General features: G+C 39.2%; 1 protein-coding gene and 1 long non-coding RNA gene across 7 annotated transcripts in view; one reads left to right on the top strand and one right to left on the bottom strand.

The window, feature by feature from the left end:
• Positions 1-18,161, top strand: part of LOC113891322 — a 29,938-nt gene extending 11,777 nt beyond the window's left edge. The window contains exons 2-3 of the long non-coding RNA XR_003510724.1: positions 2,890-2,941; positions 17,752-18,161. This is a non-coding gene — a long non-coding RNA (uncharacterized LOC113891322). The remainder of the gene's footprint in view (positions 1-2,889; positions 2,942-17,751) is intronic.
• HECW1 (HECT, C2 and WW domain containing E3 ubiquitin protein ligase 1) overlaps positions 1-20,993 on the bottom strand; it is a 481,203-nt gene that overhangs the window by 412,107 nt on the left and 48,103 nt on the right. The gene's annotated exons all lie outside the window — the stretch shown is intronic.

Below are 20,993 nucleotides of genomic sequence, written 5' to 3'. Positions count from 1 at the left end.
GCCCATAGTGAAAATACTGAATGCTGTAGTTTTTTTTTTATTTTTCATATAAAATGGATATGAGTAGAATCCCAGGGATGGGGAAGCCTGGTGGGCTTCCGTCTATGGGGTCGCACAGAGTCAGACACGACTGAAGTGACTTAGCAGCTTAGCAGCAGCACTCTGTAACTGTAAAAATCTTGTATCTGCTCAAATATTCAACTCATCAGACTTTAAGGCTCACAGCACACAAGTAACATTAATCTCAAAAGCTGTCAGATGAAATACCCCAAAAGCATTTTACTTTTATTATCTACAAGAGCCATCTTCCTGGAAATGATTTCCTGAAATGTAGCTAACAACAGGAAGAAGGGTAAGAGATTTTGAAGAAGACTGTATTAAACACTTTTAAGTCTGATAGTTTATTATTCACAGGAAATTCTTACAATTTCAGAACTGAAGATTTTTCTAGGATAGGAGCTACATAAAGGTCCCTCTGTTTTCCTTCCACTGTTTCTCATATTTCTGTTGTAGTCCATTGTGTTGACTTACATTTTATGATACTGCCATTTCCCACTAGGTTGTTTGACTGGGGCTCATAAGTGTACTCTCCATGGGGTCTGGCTGGGGCACAGTGGGTTTACTGAAAGCATACTGCTTAAATTTTAAATATTCACTCAAGCTTGTGCATGAGCTAAAGAAATATGATTTGAAAAATGAGACCAGAACTTAAACGTGTGTGTGTGTGCATGTGTGCGTGCGTGTGACTCACGACTTTGAGCAGCTCAACACTGACTGAATTACTTTTCTCATCACTCAAGATAGTTTTGGAACTCCTTGGTTATAGAGTCATAATTTTCATCCCATACAAGAAAGTCGAAGTGGGCGTGAATGCAAACCAAGCCTTCAGGTTATTACTGTCAGGTATCACTTTTTCCAAGTTAAAGTGAAAAAAGTAAAGTGAAAGTCACTCAGTCATATCCAACTCTTTGTGACCCCATGAGTCGACTATACAGTCCTTGGAATTCTCCAGGCCAGAATACTGGAGTGGGTGGCCTTTCCCTTCTCCAGGGGATCTTCCCACCCAGGGATCAAACCCAAATCTCCCGCATTGCAGGTGGATTCTTTGTTCCCTTTGCTGCCTGATCTTTTGCAGGAATATTCTTCTTTCCTCTCTGTGTGTAAAAGGACCTTTGCCCTGCACATGCACTGACCCAGCCCTATTTCCAGCTGAACCCACAGTCTGATTTCTTTGGGATCCATGTACTTGCTCTGTCCCCACTGACATCATGATCAGTGGAACAACTTTCATCTCTCATTGGCTGCTGGTATCTGCTCAATAGCTTCTTCCCCACCCTGCTCTCACTCCCCATCCAGCCTCTAGGCCTGGGTGATCCATGACTTAACACTTTCTCTTCCCTTTGGACAAACCACACACAATCCATAATACTGCTGACAAGTTCCCCCGCCATCATTCTGACTTTGTTTTCCAGCTCTCTGATCTCTGCCTGTGCCCTCTCCCTTGAAGAGCTATACACAAGCTATAATCTTATGGTGACTGACCCCATCTTTGGGCTTAGTTTGTGTGGGTTTCTGTTACAACTAAATCCCTAATGCATATATGACTAGAAGGCAAGTATATCCACTGGAATGACAGTCTATACAGTGGTGCTGATGATGCTCAGACAAAACAACTACTTCCTTTCTGCACTTGCACAGCTGTGAGCTACCCTGGAGGGTCAAAACCCACTGAGCCTCGGAAAGTGGAGAGTTGCCCTTACTTGGGTGTGGGGAGTATATCTACAGTACAGAGATTTTTAAAAAGCACTAAATATAATTTTGTCAAGGAATATACAGCAGCTGTCATTTTAGGCAATAGAAAAGTACTGTATATAAAAATTAAGTCCATTATATTTTTTTCTTGCAGAAGTAGACATGGGCTGAGTGGGATGCTTATGTTCTTTTCCTGGGGCTTTCCCTAGACCCATGGTTCTCACTGAAGGGAAGGGTGTGTCACCCAAGGGAGATCTGCCAATGTCAGGAGACATTTTTGGTTGTCTCAAATTGGAGGTGGGTATGCAACCGAGCAGGACCCTATGGGACCTTCCCGGGACAGACTGTCATATGTCTTCTGCCTGCCTCTTGTTTGTAGAAAAGTTTTAGTCTCCCAGGCATCCCCAGAATCACAGAAGGCTGGCTCAAAAATTAATGACTGAAACATACAAATATGTAGTAACAAAAAATAGCAGACAGGCCAGAATAATTCATAACAATTTAAACAGTAAATCAGCCATATGGCAGTCACATGATTTTTAATTCCTCCCTGAAGGACATAGATAATAGTATCTGATTCACTTTCCTGAGTTGTTTTTACAGATACTATTATAAAACCCCCACCAGATAGAAGAAGTTAACTACATGATGACCATGAACACATAGCCCTCAGACCAACTGGAGCCTAAAAACTGATAATGTTAACCCCTGTGACACCTCATCACCCCCTTACCTCACCATGAGCCAATAGAGAACTGTGCACAAACTTATCACACACCCTGCAACTTCCCTTCCTCACCTTGCTTTAAAAAACTCTTCCCAGAAATCTGTCGGGGAGTTTTGTCTTTTGAACGTTAACTGCCTGGACTCCTTGCTTGGTGCTTGCAATAAATACTGCATTTTCCTTCACCACAGCCCAGTATCAATAGACTGCTTTTACTGCACAGTTAAGCAGACCCAAGTTTGGTTTGGTAACAGGTAGAAGCCAGGGACACTGCTGAACATCCTACGTTGCATAGGACAGCCTCCAACAACATAGAAATGCCTGGTCTAAAATAAATAATAGTCTTCCTCTTGAGAAATCCTGTTCTAGACACTATATTTCCCCCTCTAAACTAGCATTTCCTTTATTTCCAGATTTCATCTCACTCACCATCAAAATGTGATGGAAAGATACAGAATTGGTAATGTAAGTCCTAATTTTTCTGCTGTGAAAGTAACAATGATTCCTTGTAATTATCCAATAACACAAAATGAGGGGAGATAATGATTTCTTTATTAATTTTAAATAGACAAGAAATGCATGAACACATTCTCCTAGTAAGACAATTTGAACATTACAGATAAAAATAGAGTTTCCCTAGCAACCAGCCCCCTTTGCCCTGAGAAGTAACCATTTCCGTTTATTCTCAGTTTGGTTGTATTTTTCTGTAGTGATAACAAATTTCCTGCCCTCCTTAAATTGTTTATTTCAGCAATCTGGTGGTAGTCAAATAATATCTGTTGTTGTTTAACTTGAATTTTGCTAATTGCAGGTGAAATTGAGTATATGTTCCTTGATTATTTTTATTTCCTCTGATAATTGCCTGTTCCTTTCCTTTGCTCATTTGTATCACTAGATACAAACTTATCCCTTAGCCCTATTCATTAGCACATAAATACCATGACAATTATACCCATATATACTGCAAGTAGTTTCTCCCAGATCTGCTTCCTCTGTATTTTATTTTTGTTAGGCTCTTTCAACAGAAGCTTTCAATATTAAGTCAAATTTGCCAAGTGTTTCTCTTAAAGGTATATCTTTTGTTTTTTTGTTTAAGAAGGTCTTCCCAACTAGGTAATTCCCAACACTGCCTCCCAACTCTAAAATTCATTCTTTTAGAATGCAGACCTCCTATTATTCAAACAGCTCCTATAATGCAGGGGGTTTAGGATGTAAGACCCAGCCACCCCTAAGATATCTGCACAGAGTTGCAAGCTCACCAAGCCACAAGCCAAATCATTAACTTCCCTTCTCCCAAATGCTGCTCCCCTGAGGCCCACATCATAGGTCAGTCTTGACCCATTCCTCTCTCCACTCCCACTTTATTTATAGTAATTTGCATTTATGCAGAAACAACATCATTTGTCACACTTCTTACAGTCCCATACAAATTAGTAGTATTTGGACAGTAATTACATAACAAGGTAGGAATCCTGCTACCATCTCTCCCCGCTTTTACTCACATAAGGAAATGAGAAAAAATGACAAACATTAACTAATTGGCTGCTTCTAATATGATAGACACAGTGTTACTTATAGGTACCACAACATATTACTTGGGTTAACGTCAAATTTTCATATAAAGTTTGTGCTGTTGTCATTCTTTGCCTTCCACATCCTTTTCACAGTCAGTGATTTCTATGTTCTCTGGATAGACAAACAACATAATTATATTTTAAATGTTCAGAGACACAGATACTGATATTTATCTACAATCCTTGACTTTCCTGAGACCTAGAAGCTCAGTAAGAAAAAGCCAAATCCCATACCTTCAGTTAAGCTAAAGCCTTATATAGACATGTCTGATGAAATGAACAGGCATGCAAGGTCATGGCAGAAAAGAATATAAGGTCCCAAGATAAAATCACTACAAGTTGCAAATTAGAAACACAGGACTTCACAAGAGTGCTTGGACATTGGAAAGACCTAGTTAAGTGTCCCTGTTACAGGGAAGAACACAATCTGACTCTGACTCCATGCTGGACCTGTTTCTTTAACTGATGCTTCCCATTGCTTTTGTTCACTAAAAGGATACTGTCCATACGTAATAGCCTGCCTCGGGGAACCCTGCTCCTCTGATTGAATATTCTACAAGAAAGAAGAAATCAACACATCTCTTCCCTGAGGCTGGCCATTTCAGGAGATATTTATAAGACTTATGACCTGTCTACTTCTCACCTACCCCCCTTCTCTGTTCAGTGAAAGAACCTGGCATCTAGACCCCCCAAGAATGGTTATTTTGAGACCTTAGTCTGCCATCTTCTTGGTCTTCTGGCTTTCCAAATACAGTCGCATTCCTTGCCTAAACTCCTCATCTCTAATTCATTGGCCTGTTACTCAGCGAGCAGAACAAGTTTTGACTATGTACATTCTCATCTTTTCATATAAATCTTCCTAAAATAGATTTACATGAAACTGCTGTTTGAAACAAAGAATTCACTGATTTTTGAGTGGGGTTTCAGTTACTTTGACGTGCTTTTGCTCTGATAACCCTCCATAACTCCTCAGCATAACAGACAAGGTTCTGATAGCCTTGCCACGCCCACCTGCCCAAGCTGATCTCTGGCCACCATCATCTTATCCCTACCTCTAGATAAACTAAGCCACATGCAGGACTCCAAATAGACCCTACTCTCTCTATCTGGAATCCTCCTGGGCTACTTATACCTACCTACTCAGGAGCAGCTCAGGCTTCAGTCCCAGGAACCTACCCTCTCTTCCCAATAAGTCTGAGCTAAGTGCCCCCTGAGCAGCATTCAAAGGTCTTTATGCACACCTCTACCTGACACACAACTCACTGTTCAATAATTGCACGTTTCCTCATCTATCTCTTACACAGGCTGGACATATAATTGTGTTTTGGCTTCACACAAGGCTCTTCCCTTATTCAGTGAACACTTATGGATATGATCTTTGTGCAATGCAAAGTGTAAGATACTGGAGGCACCAGGCAAGAGTGAAAGGGTCCAAATCTTGTTCTCAAGACATGTACACAATTCTATAAATAAAAATAAGCTAGTTAGAAATTGACAAAGGCCCAAAGAGAAATATAGACCACACAGTAAGCAGGTTCAAAGAAAGAAGACTAACTTTACTGGTGGAGGTGGCAGTGGGGGAATGTGATGTGTGAGTATTTGGGAGCCCTGGCTCTGCAGTGTGGCTGTCTGGTTTAAATCCCAGTTACAGTATTTCTTTTCTAACGAGTCACCCAACCTCTGCAAGACAATGTTTTCACCTTTAAAAAGAGATGGGGAATGAGCACAACAGTGCCTGTTTCTGAAAAATATTTTAATAGACCTAGAAAGCAAGTCAAAAAGAGAAAAACAAATATTGTATAGTAACACATATATGTGAAATCTAGAAAAATGGTATAAATGATCTCATTTGCAAAGCAGAAATAGAGACAGATGTAGAGAACAAACATGTGGACACCAAGGGGGGAAGGGACTGGGAGGAAATGAGAGATTGGGACTGACATATATACACTATTGATACTATGTGTAAAATGGATAAATAATAAGGACATACTGTTTAGCACAGAGAACTCTACTTAATGCACTGTGGTGACCTGAATGGGAAGGAAGTCCAAAAGGGAAGGGATGTATGTATATGTATAGTTGATTCATTTTGCTGTACAGTAGAAACTAACATTGTAAAGCAGGTATATTCTGATAAAAATTAATTTTTATAAAAGAATTAAATGAGCTAATGCTAGCAACACTCTTAGCACAGTGCTCGCCATAAGGAGAAGGATAAAAAATATTATTAGAGAAAGTGGCACATGAACTAGGACTTAAATGATAGAAAGCACCTAGATGTGTAAAAGGAAATTTTGTAAGATTGTATTTTTACAATCTTTTACATAAGCACACATCCTTCTTTTTAAACTGTCTTACTTCACTCTACCTAAACACATTCTTATTGAAACCTGCCTATCCATGCTCTCCTTCCTTCCCCTTTTAGGTGCTGCTCTATATTTTCGCAGGACCCTCTGGAATCTGATTATCAGAATCTCTTCCAATCTCTATTCCCACCTGTGATGGATTGATTCGTGTATCCCCCAAATTTATGTCTATTTGGAACCTCACATTGTGACCTTATTTGGAAATAGGGTCTTAGTACATGAATTAACTAAGGATCTCCAGATGAAATCAACCTGGATTTATAGTGGCTTCTTAATTCAGTAATTACTATCCTTTGGGAAATGCCTCAGAGACCCATATGAATACAGAAGCGGAGACTGGGGTGATGCTGCCATAAACCAAGGAATGCCTAGGGGCCCCAGAAGCTGGACAACAATACAGAAGGATTCGTCCCTAAAGCCTTTAGAAGGAGCATGGTCCTACCCACATCTTGACATAATATTTCTGGCTTCCAGAGCTGTGAGAGAACAAATTCCTATTGTTTTAAGACACTGAATTTGTTATAGAAGCCCTAGGAAACTAACCCACCATCCTATTAGAATGTGATCACACAGGATCTTTCTGAAACATCCCTCTCTAATTATGCCTCTTGCCTGCCTAGCATCCTTTAGTGGCTGCCCAGAATCTCTGGCATTCCTATTGAGCCATTTCTGAATTCTGCAGGTGCTCCTGTCATCACTCTTGACCAGACACGCTTCTCTGTTGTCTTTCCTGGCCCCACTACCCAGCCTGACATCTGATTATTTCTAGTCTTCTCTAAGATCAAGAAGTCTGGGTATATATCTGAAGAAAATGAAAACATACATGCATTCCAATGTTCATAGCAGTATGATTTACAATAGCTAAGACATGGAAGCAACCTAAGCATCCATCAACAGATGGATGGGTAAATAAGCTGTGATATATACTGTATGTATACACATGTATAAACATACAACAGAATACTGCTAAACATGAAAGAATGAAATTTTGCCATCTGCAACAACATGGATGGATGTGGAAGGTACAATGCTCAGAGAAGTAAGAAATAAGAGAGTCAAATACTCTATGTTATCACTCATATGTGGAATCTAAAAAATAAAATGAATTGATATAATAAAATATAACAAAAAAGAAGTAGACCCACAGATATGAAGAACAAACTAGTGGCTACCAATGGGGAGACGGAAGAGTGGAAGGGCAAAATAGGGGATTAAGAGATGCAAATAGAATATAAGCTACAAGGATATATTGTGTAGAACAGGGAATATAGCCAATATCTTGTAATAACTCTGAGTACAATCTATAAAAAAGTATTGAACCACTATGCTGTACACCTGTAACTAATATTGTAACTCAACAATACTTCAATTGAAAAAAAGAATTCAAATGAACACCTCCACTCAACAACCATAATGACTATAGAATGATTAAGGTCATTCACCTTAATTCCTTTTATTATTCTCTAATGGGCAAAGGGTTCTACTACACTTTCTCTCAAGTAACTTATCATCTATAATAAACTGTAAAATGTAATCTGAAACATACAATCTGCAATGTGAATTAAACAATTATTAGCATATTTTTGGCAAAGGGAAAAATTTTTTTTTAATGTAATTGTCATCCTTGCTAAAAGTATCAATAATAATAAAGATTTGGCTCAGGGGTCAACTCCTCCAGGCAACCTTCCCTCGACCACCATTGACTTGCAGTTTGAGTAGGTATTTCTTTCACACTAGATAACGTTGTATCTTGGGCAGCTTCTAGCTTAACACTTAGCATATTAAAACCATCTGATTCCTCATCAATCTTCACCAGAATGTAAGGCCTGAAACTGTGTCCCTTTCATCTTTGAGACCCAGTGACTGAAACTGTGTCCCTTTCATCTTTGAGACCCAGTGACTGTAGCTGTGCTTTGAACCATGTGGGTATTCATAGACAGTGGTTGAAAAATTGAGTGAATAGATGAATGGGCAAGGAGTTAGAAGGGAAGATTCATTTTGGAACCCAGAGTTTCAACACGTGGCAGTGGCTTATAACATGGTTTCTTACCTCTGACACAACTGACTGATAGACATAGCCTCTAACTTACTTGTCTGAATATACAGCTCATAGTATGTTTTCATAACAGCTGACATGATTGACTGACAGGGAAATCACTACCAAAAAAAGTTCAGTAAACAAACTAGATTTACAACGTTTGTCTATGGATTAAAAACCCCAAAGAAATGCAAAAACATTTTATATAGGAAATCCACATCCCTTTTGAATGCACAAAGAGCAAAAATAAAAACACTGTGATATTCTCAAAGTGATCTAAACATCACAGAATAAACCTCTTACACCTTTATGGATAACTGAGTTGGATGAATAACCTGTGATGAGTGAAAGAAGGCTGGATGTCAGAAGATGCTTTGATCATTCACATACATACACACACATCCTCAAAAGCACAGTTTCCTTGACACTGTTTTCTAATTTTGTAACCTCATGATACATATAATATATGTGATATATTAACTCAGTAGTCAGCTTCCCTGGTGGCTGAGAGGTAAAGAATCTGCCTGAAAATGCAGGAGACGTGGGTTCAATCCCTGGGTTGGGAAGATCCCCTGAAGAAGGAAATGGTAACCCACTCCAGTATTCTTGCCTGGGAAATTCCATGAGCGGAGGGGCCTGGCGGGCTACAATCCATGGGGTCCAAAAGAGTAGAGCACAACTTAGTGAGTAAACAAGAGCTCAGTAGTAAGTGGCATCCCCAGGGTCACCAGTGAAATCCTACTCAGTTTCCTTTTCTGCCTACAAGATCTCCTGGTTTACTGCCTGTAATGGCATGAATGGTAGCCCCCATGGTGGGGATATGTCCACATCCAAATTCACGGGGACTATGAGTGTGGCCATATTTGGGGAAAGTGTGCACATGTAATTAATTAAGTTATGGGTCTTAAGATGAGAAGAACATTCTGGATTATCCAAGTGGGCCACAATCCAGTGACAAGCATCCTTAGAAGAGATACACAGAAAAGAGACAGAGGAAAGAGGAGGAGACAGAGATGGGACCCATGTAGCAACCAGTTAAGGAACTCCTCGAATTACCAGAAGTGAGAAGAGGCCGGGAACTGACTTAACCCAGAGACTTGGAGGGGGACACAGCTTTGTAACCCCTTGACTTCAGACTTTTGGCCTCCAGACCTTGAGAATAAATTTTTGTCATTTACACCACCAAGTTTGTGGTAATTTGTTATGGCAGCCCCAGGAAGCCAATATACTGATAAATACATGTTTAAAATTATCTTAGATTTATTTTTTACCATTTAAAATTTTAATTTGTTTTGTAAAACAAAATGAAGCAAACAGAAATTAGTAAAAAGCAATTCAACAAAGAGATAAATATCCTAATCGATAAATCTTGACATTCACTGAAATGGACATCTAACTGTTTGGGGTGTTTAATAATGTGGAATCATTTTTTCTCCTTGCATCATTTATGAAAAAGGAGATCACAGAGCAAGTGACAGATGCTTCCATCATATTTGCATATTAAATAAAGACAAATGGGCTCTGAAAGGAGCAAGCAGATGAGAGGCAACAGCATCTCCCAAGGAATTATCAGGAGATGGATGGTAGCTGCACTCATCATTAAGAGGACACGCAAGCATGCAAGCAACATGACAAATGAACTCTGTAAAGAAATGAATAAAGGGAACTAGGTCGAGGATAAAAATGAAAGGAAAAATTAAAAGCATAAGCTTAATTAGCCAGGAATAACAGAAACACTGGATCTTAGTGACACAGGGACCTCACCTGCCAAGAGAATGAAGGTAGTAATCATCTCCACGATGCCTACTGACAGCTGATCTCCAGCCAATGCTTGAATACTTCTAGGAACGGGGCCCTTACTACCTCACAAGTTTGCATTATCTGAAAGCTTTCTTTGAAATAGCTTTCTTAGCCAAAACAAGATAAAAAGATATCTCCTTGCATCATTTATCCACTGGTGATGGTTCTGATTTAAGAACTTTACAAATTTTTGAATTAGTTCATTGAACAGATGGTGACCAGACCTATGAACCAAGCATCGTAATCACCAAGGATCTAGAGGCTTCAGAGCCAGTCACACAGGGTCAGGCAGGTAGGGAGCAGATGGGTACACTGCACTATTGCCCACACAGTTATGACAGGCTATCTGAGGAGGGGAAGCCAGCCTGAAGGAGGAAATTAAGACAGAGAGCTTTCTGTAAGAGCTGGTCAATTAGTTGAGTCCCAAAGTTAAGTCTCAGTCTGATGAAGGGTGTGTGTGTGTCTGTGTGTGTGTATAAAATGAAGGACTTCTCTGGCAGGAAAGGGTCCAGGCTTTCACTCACTTAGTTAAATACTTTTGAGCCCACTTAAAATGTGCTATTTTCAATGGTGAAGATACACAGAGAAGGAAATAAATAAAACACCCAAGACTCATGCAGCTTCCATTCTGGTGGAGGATACAGAAAATAGTTGGTGACAGCGCCAATAAATGAAATAATTAGGAAAACATATAGTCTATCAAGTGATGGACAAGCAGGAAAAGGGGCCAGGGAGTATCTGGGTGGAGAGGCTGATCATAAATAGGACGTGCTTTAAAAAATAAATAACTAGGATGTGCTTAGCTGAGCAGAGTGAAACAGGGAGAAGCCCAAGGAAAAACACATGCCAACTATTCTCGCCTCCAAGCACCCAGGTTGGCCTTCAGCCCATCTGACAATATCTAGCCAGTCTTCTCTCCATCAGCTCTTGTCATTTTCAGGCTAAGTCTAAACCATTATTGATATGAATTCCATTAAACAGAATAAAGAGAAAATAATTGTATCAATAGCATTAAAAAAAATAAATAAGGTAATCTAAAAAAAGCAGTATCATAGAAACCAGTAAGTAACAGCACTTTTTGTTAAAGTGACATTATATCAAATTATTTTATCACTCTTCCTTCCCGATTCTCTCTCTCAATCAGTTAGGACACACAGCTCCACATGGACCCGGCAGGAGAGACCCCTGCCCTGGGCCCTGAGCTTTCAAAGGCCCCAGCAGCCCCTCCAGCCTTGCATCACTCCCTACCCTGGGGGTCCAGGGGAAACACACACCTGGAGGCCACATCCCCTCAACAAAGTTGGTGATTCAGAAGGATAATTAAGCTATACAAATGAGGGAGAGATAAGTTACAAAAACTAAATAAGGTAAGTCAATTCAATAAGGTAACTAAAATAAAAGAAATCAATGGACAAAAGGGCTGTACTATAGATAGGCCAAAGTAGTTGAAGAGCTGAAACTCATGAAAGGAAGAATTTGCTCTTGAAGTGAAATGTGACACAATTTTACTGGCCTGAGATGAGACAAAATAACATTTTCTTTGGAAGTCATTATAGTTGCTAAAGATGTTTGGCGGTGGGGGAGGAGGGAGAGACAAAATTAATGAGATGCATTAAAAGCATTTAAAATGTTGGTAAAATTAAAAGTGGGACAAGGGCCAATAGACTCATGGAACAAAAAAATGTTAAGAGCAAACCCTGGTACACTGTTAAATGTATTAACTGTAATTGATAAAAATGGCATTTTCAAATGATGGAGCATGAATCAATTACCCAACAAGTGGTTCTAGGACATTTATGAAGGGAAAACTATCTTATCAAGATAAAGTCTAAATACACAGAACATTGATAATCAACTATACTTCAATAAAATTTTTAAAGGTCTAAACACTAAAACACAAAAAAGAAATCAATGAAAGTATTAATTAAAAAACAGAGGGGCTTCCCTAATGGCTCAGTGGTAAAAAACCAGCCTGCCAGTGCAGGTGACAGGTTCTATCTCTGATCCAGGAGGATCCCACATGCTGCGGAGCAGCTAAGCCCGTTTGCTAAAATTATCGAGCCTGTGCCCTACAGCCCATGCTCCATGACAAAAGAAGCCACCACAATAAGAAGCTTGCCCAAGACAACTAGAGAGTAGCCCTCACTTCCTACAACCAGGTAAAAGCCCAAGCAGCAGTGAAGACCCAGCACAGCCAAAAATAAATACATAAATAAAATTATTTTTTAAAAAGCCACAGAGATAGTTATATCCGGTAGGGCATAAACATGGCTTTTGTTTTCTAACCATAAGGCTAAAACCCAGCACCATAAAGTGAAGAGTTGAGAAGTCTGACTATAGAAGGAAAAAATTCTTTGTCTGAAAAATAATCATAGAAATTTAAAGGCAAAGAAGAAATAAGGTGAAATATTGAAAACATGTATAAAACGTTGGTATTCTTTACAAATAAAGAGTAGCTGAAATTATAAAACAACAAATTGATGTGTAGAAAAATGGGCAAAGGTCATGAAGATGCCACCAGTAAGAGCAGATTCACAAAAGTATATGCAAAACTGTTTAATTTCAGTTCAGTTCAGTCGCTCAGTCGTGTCTGACTCCTTGCGACCCCATGGACTGCAGCACGCCAGGCCTCCCGGTCCATCACCAACTTCCGGAGTTTACTCAGACTCATGTATTGAGTCAGTGATGCCATCCAGCCATCTCATCCTCTGTCATCCCCTTCTCCTCCCGCCTTCAATCTTTCCCAGCATCAAGGTCTTTTCCAATGAGTCAGTTCTTCACATCAGGTGGCCAAAGTTTTGGAGTTTTAGCTTCAGCATCAGTCCTTTCAATGTTTAATCTCACTGCTTACCAAAATAGCTTGAAGTAAAACAACAGCTTCATTTTCTCATCTATCAACTGGCAGGGATTTTAATGAATGATAAAATACTCTACTATATTTGCAAAGTTACATGGAAATGTTGACTTTTAATAGTGTATATTTTGGTAGAATTATAAACTTATAAAAAGCTTCTGATGGACAATCTGGCAATAAAGGCCAAAAAAGTGTGCATACACATGGACCCAAGCTCTACCTTTAGGAAAATTTTTGAAGGAAACTAATTTTAGTGTAATTTAGTTAAAAGGATATAAATGTCAGAGTTACTTGATAAAGGAAAATGGATATAAACTGTCAGATTCACACAACGGAACAAATGTTTAGTGCAATGGTTCTCAAAGTGTGGTCCCTGCAAGCATCATCTGAAAACATGTTAAAAAATACAAGTTCTCTGGCTCTTCCCAGACCTACTGAATCACAAATACTTGAGGGTTATGCCAGCAATCCTTGCTTTAAGAAACATTCCAAGTGATTCTGATGCATGCACACTGCAGTCTGAGAACCTCTTGCTGAGTGTGTAAATCAAGGGTTCTAGGAGGAACTAGATGGGACACTCATATTGGGGAGTTTGAAAATTTTTTAAAAGGAACCATTTACAAAAGTAAACTAACCATAAGGGGTGGTGCTGAAACTGGTAACAATAGGGCTGCATTATTATGCCTGAAAGTGTTAGTCTGCCAGTAGAGTCCAATTCATATGATCCCATAAACTGCAGCCTGCCAGGCTCCTCTGTCCATGGGATTCTCCAAGCAAGAATACTGGATTGAGTAGCCATTCCCTTCTCTAGGGGATCTTCCTGACCTAGGGATTGAACCTGGGTCTCCTGCATTGCAGGCAGATTCTTTACCATTTGAGCCACCAGGGAAGCCCTAGAGGGGATATAACTAAATCTAGAAAGAGGTAGCTGTGTGGAAATGACTGTGACCTGGGCTGGGGACTCAGCAACCCCCCAGTGACCCCAAAAGGGCGTAGTAGTTAAAAAAAAAAAAACAAACCCTGCTTTGCTTGCCTTCCCCTCACTGATCTCATGCTGGAGGTCCCCACTGGATGATCCCAGAGGGCAGGGAAGCCCATTGGTGTGGTCCATTCGAGCCAGTCCCTAGGCACAGGCAGGATGAAAGGGTAGAGGAGGGCCTGAAGGAGCAACTTAAAACATGCCACACACGCAGCCATAGAAAAGGACTGTGTGGAATATTCATGTGGAAGGTGTTTGTGAAATAAATTTTTGAAAAGCAGAATGTGATCTCCTTTTCATTTATATATATATATATACACACACACACACACACACACACATATATACACATATTTTGTGAACACACACAAAGACACAAAAAATGCTTTCAGGACATTTATCAAAGTATTAATATTAATAGTAGTTATTTCCAGATCTTGAGATAAGTTACCTTGACTGTTTTCTTTCCCTGCTACTTGATTTCTTTTACTTGCTATTTTTCTAAAAGTTCTATTAATATAATAAACATGCAAGAAAAAAAATTAAGGCACTCAAAACCATGAATTAAAGATGTGATGTAAAATTTTTTGTTCTGTAATTATAGCACTTTCTATGTAAAACTGTATAGGAGAAAAAGACAAAAGTAAATCTATTAAAATGTTAAAAATGATTCTGAAAAAAAAAAAAATAAAGAATCTCAAAGAACATTGGAAAACCAATATATCTTTCTAACATCTGACTGATTTACTGTTTATGAATGATAATCACCCATATGGATCAAAACTTATTGCCTTTTAACTTTAAGAAATGTTATAAACAATGTGACTATAGAAAAAGAAAATGTAATGAATAACAGTATGAATTAGTACTGTTTGTCATGTATGGATGTGAGAGTTGGACTGTGAAGAAGGTTGAGTGCCAAAGAATTGACGCTTTTGAACTGTGGTATCGGAGAAGACTCTTGAGAGTCCCTTGGACTGCAAGGAGATCCAACCAATCCATTCTAAAGGACATCAGTCCTGGGTGTTCTGTGGAAGGAGTGATGCTGAAGCTGAAACTCCAGTACTTTGGCCACCTCATGTGAAGAATTGACTCATTGGAAAAGACTCTGATGCTGGGAGGGATTGGGGGCAGGAGGAGAAGGGGATGACGGAAGATGAGATGGCTGGATGGCATCACCGACTCGATGGACGTGAGTCTGAGTGAACTCCGGGAGTTGGTGAGGGACAGGGAGGCCTGGCGTGCTGCGATTCATGGGGTCGCAAAGAGTCGGACACGACTGAGTGACTGATCTGATCTGATCTGAATAAACAGTTCTTGAATGATTACTATATAAGCACAGAACGATTTCTGATTTAACTTATCAATGCTCACAAGAAGCTTCAAAGATGGGAGCTTTACTTCTAGACTATAGACAAGAAAACTAAAAGTCTTATACATGAGAGTTACTAGCCTAAGACTTCACCTCTTAACAGTTGGGGAGCAAGAACTCAGATCGGAAAAAGACCAAAATCTGTGCTCTACATATTTGTGGATGAGAATGAATTTGATTTTGAAAAGAATATATCAATTCTACCCCTATAAAAGTAAACCCTGGGACAGGGCAATTCAGTGCATAATTTCATGCAGTAATTAATTAGCTTAAGAGTAGAGCAATGGCTTCATGTCAATGTGAATCAAAATTATTACTTTAATGGTCCACACAGAGAAAATGTATACAGTGTATGTCAAAAAGAAAACATTTCAATTTTTTCTTACTCTAGTCTTAATACAGCCAGAGGACTGAATCTGCTATTAAAATATCATCTGAGTATTTGATATTAATAGAAGCTACTGATAAGAATATGTTTTCAACTAGGAAGCTATGAGTTTAAAGATTTTTAATTCTGAACTGATTAGTTCAAGATTGAGAAAGGAGTACAACAGGGTTGTCTGCTGTCATCCTGTTTGTTTAATTTATATGCTGAGCACATCATGAGAAATTCTGGATAAGTTACAAGCTGGAATCAAGACAGCTGGGAGAAACATCAACAACCTCAGATATGCAGTTGATACCACTCTAATGGCAGAAAGCAAAGAGGAACTGAAGAGCCTGTTGATGAGGGTGAAGGAGAGTAAAAGATCCAGCTTAAAACTAAATACCAAAAAAGCTTAGATTATGGCATCTGGCCACATTACTTCATGGCAAATAGAGGGGGGAAAGGTGGAAGTAGAGACAGATTTCCTCTTCTTGGGCTTTAAAATCACTGGGGATGGTGATTGCAGCCATGAAATCAGAAAATGTTTGCTTCTTGGCAGGAAAACTATGACAAACCTAGACAGTGTGTTGAAAAGCAGAGACATTACTCTGTTGACAACCATCCATAGTCAAGGCTGTGGTCTTCCCAGTGGTCACATACAGTTGTGAGAGCTGGACCATAAAGAAGGCAGAGCACCAAAGAATTGATGCCTTCAAACTGTCATGCTGAAGAAGAAGACTGAGAGTCCCGTGGACAGCAGGGAGATCAAACCAGTCAATCTTAAGGGAAATCAACCCTAAATACTCATTGGAAGGACTGATACTGAAGCCGAAACTCCAGTATTTTGGCCATCTGATCCAAATGGCTAACTCATTGGAAAAGTCACTGGTACTGGGAAAGATTGAGGGCAGAAGGAAAAGAGGGCATCAGAGGATGAGTTGGCAAAGCAATGGACACAAATTTGTGCAAACTTTGGGTGATGGTGAGGGATAGGGAGGCCTGGTGTGCTGCAGTCCATGGGGTCGCAAAGAGTCAGACATGACAATTCAAGGCACTGTACCTAAAGCAACACCTCCCACAACTTTTAATCTATTTTGTAAATGTACTTACTGTGCTTATATAGGCTGACCGGTATGTTTTTGTGCATCTGCCTGTCCTATTTGAAGGTAAACGTCTCTGAAATAAAGATGCATATCTTACTAGTATGGGCTTCCACTATGGCTAGCACAATGCCCTTTGCCTATGTATGTGTACATCAGTTGTGAATGAATGTGTATCACTGAGGATAGGCTAAATTACACTGTGGGAACAAATCACAACCCCAGGTCTCACTGGCTAAATCTAACCAAAGTGTCCTTTCTAAATCACATTACATGCCACATCTGGGTTGGCAAGGGAGGTCCGTTTATCAGAAACAGACACTGATGGTAGCTTCAGAGTGAAACATGCTTTCTCGAACACTTCTATGTGGAAAGAGAATGCGGTGAATAGCCTCCTAAATTCACCCTAGATAAACGCAGATCACTTCCACTTTTATCCCTCTGGCCAGTGTAAATCACATGACCAAACCTAATTTCCACAGGCCAGGAAGTACAATCCTATCCCATGCAAGGCAGATGGAGAGCCAGAGGTATCTGATGACTGTATTACAGTCTGTCACAAAAGGTTTTTAAGAATGAACCATGATGTTGTTAGTACTTGTTAATACATTTCCCCACTGGTGACGGTTTACAATGTCAGTTTATCTTTTTTGGTACTAACAGAACCAAACACAGAAATAGACAAGTTTTATATATCTCCCTGACATTACAGTTGTATCACTGCTGAAATATCTGTCACTTTTATTTCATCATCATAAAATGAAAATTCATATTTATTATAAATTTTATTCCCTAATTTCATCTTTCTATATCTTTCCATAGGTATCTTTCCAAAGATAGAAAAATTAACCATTGATTAATAATGGCCAATTAAAAAAAAATGAGAGAAGAAAGAATGGCTTGACGGCATCCCATAATTCATTCACTTGATTCAATGAACATCTATCGAGACCTGATCTTGCCCAGATACCTGAGAGATGCTGGGGGTATGAGAATGACTAAGCCTCAGAGTCGCTTCAGGCTGAAGGGAGGTACACCAAAAGAGTGTTGGAATGAATAATTTCACCTTTATAGGATAGTTTTTCATGTATTAGACTTTTGATATCACATATTTCTTTTATAACTTTGTTAAAAAGTAATTTAAAAAAAACTTCTCTAATCATCTATCCTTTTCATCAGAGCTCAGAATTGGTATAATTTACTTTCCCTAATTAAATGTTCTTTTACTTGTCTGCAGCTGCTAATTTTCTTCTTGTCTAGCTGTCATACAGTTTATTCTGGATTTATTGTTTTAAACACTTAAACGAGAAAGCGACAAATGAAATGTTGTTTCTTGCCAGTTCAAGTGGCTTCATCCATGAATAAAAGCCTTTATTGAGCAGATGCCTTTTCTACTCATTCATAAATTTATCAAACATTATACCTGTGTGATGACAGTGGGCACACAAGGCTGGAAGGATCTATCTAGGCACAGCAAGCTGGTGACTGCAAGGGTTTCTACCAAGCCCATTTCATAAAATAGGTGTTTGCTGTATTCCATGATAAATGCCTGCCAACTTTTATTATCTTGGAGCAAATATAATTATCATAGATAAAAAGCAAAACATTAATTTAATACTCAATGAATATAGGAATACATACCAAATAAATCTATCAACCAACATATATAAATTGATCTTCACATGTTTAAATAACATATATTTATAATTCTTTGGCAAAAATAAAAGTTAATTTCCATAAAATTGCATGGTCATTTTTGATAAACTTAGATTCTTATAACATAGAATTGTCCCTGTACTCTAATTTTACCCCATACTTTCTATGTGTTCTTCTTTACATGTTGTTTGTTATACAAAAAATGTCTCTGAGTTCTAAAGCTTTTTTGATCCCCAAAGCCCTCTTTGCTCTTCCCGTTTCCAGTTGCCATGGACCCTAATCTCCGCGGTATGTTCTTTATTGTTTATTTTAAACAATTTTATGTTTTTGAGGACATTCGAAAGAGCTGTTAAATTTGACTGCAATATAATGCATCTTCACAAGGACATTTATAGTGATACGTACTTCCATACTTTTTAGGAATTTTCCTGTATGTTATCTCATTAGGTAAAGTGAAGCACAGGTTAGTTAATTGGAAGGTTATGTTACTAGTTAGTCAGGTACCCGGGGGGCTGTTAGGTAACATGGATGTACTGCATGGTTTGAAAGCAAAAGGCAGGCTCACTAAGGACTCAGCCACAGTCTCGGGTTTGCAGTCTGTACTCCTTGGAAGGACATGCAAAATCCAAACCCCAGACCCAGAGTGGTGGCAGGTGTGACAGGCTGGGGCCTGGAACCCTTTGATTCTTGCTTGCACTTGGACATATGTCTCCTCTAGCAACAGAATATAAAGAAACTAAAAGGGACTAAAAGTAACTGTGTACATGCACCAGTTGGGACAAATTAAGAACAAGATACAAAGAGACCAAAAACCCAGCTGCCACTTCTGAGATGTCCAGAACAAAAGCTCTGCACATGATTCTTGCACATAGCCCCACCAAGGGGGTGAGCAGACCACCCACGCCACCCCTCAGTTGGACCCATGGATCGGCCCCTATCTTCACTCCATTTAAGAGACAAGCTCAACACCCCCTCACATTAGGAAGCAAGCAAGGGCACCTGTTTCTTGTTTGTGCTGCAACAAGAGTCCCAGTAAAGCCTTGGCTGACTTTTTCATCTGATCTCTTTCCAGTTTCTATTGATTAAGGAGTCCAAGAATCCTGGTCAGGGACAGGTCCACTCGTGGGTCAGAGGTGTTCTAGTGTTCCAGTTCTGAGGTTAAATATCTTCTTTCGATATTTCAAAGCTTATATAATATAAAAAAGATAACTCCTAAAATTTCACAAAATATTGTTTCACTGTGTAAGAAACATTACTCTGCAAAAATACATCTGAGAACCTACCCGTAACAGTAGCTGTAAGAGAACAGAGACCTTTGGAAGGACCATGACCGGACCTTTATGGAGCCTCAGTTAAGAAACACCCCAGCACAGCTTAACACTTTTACCTGCCTGCACTCAAATGGAGAGCTTTCTGGACATTTCCTCATTATAATGCAAATCCAAGAATTGCTTTAAAAAATGCAACCAGAATGGATACGGAAGTCAAGTAACATATCAGGATTAAAGCTAATCCTCCAAAGAGAAATTGCTTTTCAATGACAATCAAAAAACACAACATATTAAACACAAACTTCCCATTTACTGTAACAACAAAAAATGTAGAATAAGTGCACATGGACCTGGAAGCATATTATGTTAATAAAATAGTAAATAATAATTATTGCTTTTTATCTCAATTCTGTATGCTTTTCACACAGGCTCCTTCTAATTCTCACAACAACTCCACCAGGTCACTGTTATGTCCCACTGGGACCAGCAGAAAATGAGGTCAGGACAATTGAGTAAACTGTCAGATGGCACAGCTCTCAGCAGAGTCAGGTCAGGAACCTTTGTCCTTCTTCAAAGCCTCTTCAGAGTCTTCACTCCCCACCATCCTTTGATCAGCACGACCCATACACAGAAAACTGCAAGATGCTGCAGAGGACACTTGAACTGAATGTAGGTTCATCAATGTTCCCAGACGGGAAAACTGGATAGTAAAAAGAAATCTTTTCTTCTCAAAATAATGTACAGATTTAAAATCCCAAGGATGGATTCATGTTGATATATGGCAAAACCAATAATAAAGAAAAAATAAAAAAATAAAATCCCAAGGAGACTTTCCTCTGTAGGGGATAGCTTTTTTGTGGAAACGTTTCCCCTAAGTTCATTGATATGCATAAACAGGGAATGAAGGCACTGTTTTAGCTCTGCCCCTTTCTTCCAAGCTGATGAGAAGGCAGTAGAAGACTTAAAAGCCATAAAGCCACAAGAACATACAAGAGATAATAACAATGAATGAGAGATAATCCACTTTTTTTTTTTTTTTGAACAATGGATGGTATGGAGATGTTACTTAAATTAAAAGGCAAGAAGCAAAGAACAAGCCCAAAGAAAAGGCAATCAGCAGGGAAAAAGCCAGTTCAC

Source organism: Bos indicus x Bos taurus, chromosome 4 (genome assembly GCF_003369695.1).
Source record: "Bos indicus x Bos taurus breed Angus x Brahman F1 hybrid chromosome 4, Bos_hybrid_MaternalHap_v2.0, whole genome shotgun sequence".
NCBI lineage: Eukaryota > Metazoa > Chordata > Mammalia > Artiodactyla > Bovidae > Bos > Bos indicus x Bos taurus.
This window is presented reverse-complemented; position numbering and strand designations above follow the sequence as displayed.